Source organism: Ovis aries, chromosome 1, assembly GCF_016772045.2.
Source record: "Ovis aries strain OAR_USU_Benz2616 breed Rambouillet chromosome 1, ARS-UI_Ramb_v3.0, whole genome shotgun sequence".
Lineage (NCBI taxonomy): Eukaryota > Metazoa > Chordata > Mammalia > Artiodactyla > Bovidae > Ovis > Ovis aries.
Genome location: NC_056054.1, coordinates 67,156,613 through 67,157,925, shown reverse-complemented (window position 1 = coordinate 67,157,925; position 1,313 = coordinate 67,156,613).

Here is a 1,313-nt window from a genome sequence, read left to right as displayed (position 1 = left end):
TTTTATGTAGAGAACATAGAAAATGCACATTAATTCAGACTGTTCTAAGTTTGATTTTATAGAACTGGAGATTGTTTTGAAATGTAACAAATCACAGATGTAAAGTTAGAAAACAGATTAAAATCTGACTCTGTTACATTGGCTAAGATGTTTGATCTCTGGCTTCTTGGAAGGGTCTGTGTTAAACATACATCTTATAGGAGAGTTAGTAGTAAATAAGCTATCATATATACTTATACAAATAGTAGGTGCTTGGTAAATACTTCTTGAAATTCTATAGTGGTTCAAATACGTTTACTGAATTTAAAATTTTGAGGTTATTTCTTCTGAGTATTTTCCAAGACTAACTTATAAATTCATAGCATTCTTTTATTTTCAAAGCAAGGGGTAAAAAGCTTATGTTTTTCACTATGCAGTCTATTTTGGGAGTCAGCAATTACTTCTTATATTCAAAGAATTGTATGGTCCTGACACTCTACCATTTTAAACTATAACTTTTGTCATTTAGTTAATCTCACTTAATTTATTATATTATGCTGATGTAAATTATACATATTTTACCCAAAAGGATTAAAAACACTTCAAAAAGAATATTTTCCACATTGTGTGCTTTCATTCTACAAATAGATATTAGTGATTTTGGCCTAGATTTCTCCATTATTCTAATTGAGAGAGATTTTCTTAACATAGAATCAACTTAGCATGTAGCCAAGTTTTTAAATAAACAATTTAGGATTTTGTTTTGTTCTTCCCATCGTGTAATGACAACATCATAGACAAAATGAATCAGTTCTTTGCCCAAGGGTACACACGCAATAAGTGGGAGCAAGAGAGTAGCCAGTCTGGACAGCCTGGCTTCCCAGGTGGCTCAGTGGTAAAGAATTTGCCTGTCAATGCAGGAGACTCAGGTTTGATCCCTGGGTTGGGAAGATCTCCTGGAGAAGGGAATGGCTGCCCACTGCAGTATGCTTGCCTGGAGAATTCCATGGACAGAGGAGCCTGGTGAGCCACAGTCTGTGGGGTTGCAAACAGTTGGACACGACTGAGTGAGCACGCAACAACAGCTGGGCAACCTGACCTTAGAGCCTGAACTCTGAGCAACTTGCTACCCAGTCTCCTAATTGATGTCTTAACCACAGTGATCACCATGAATTCGAATTGTCTTCAACAGTCCTGGCTTCCGCTATTCTGTCCCTTTAGTTTATGAAAATGCTCTAACTTGTTGAATCGTGTGTCCCACTTTCAGGTAAAATTTTAACATAGGTGGCAATCACATATTTATTAAACAGACGCTTGCATTGTGCTTACTAGTC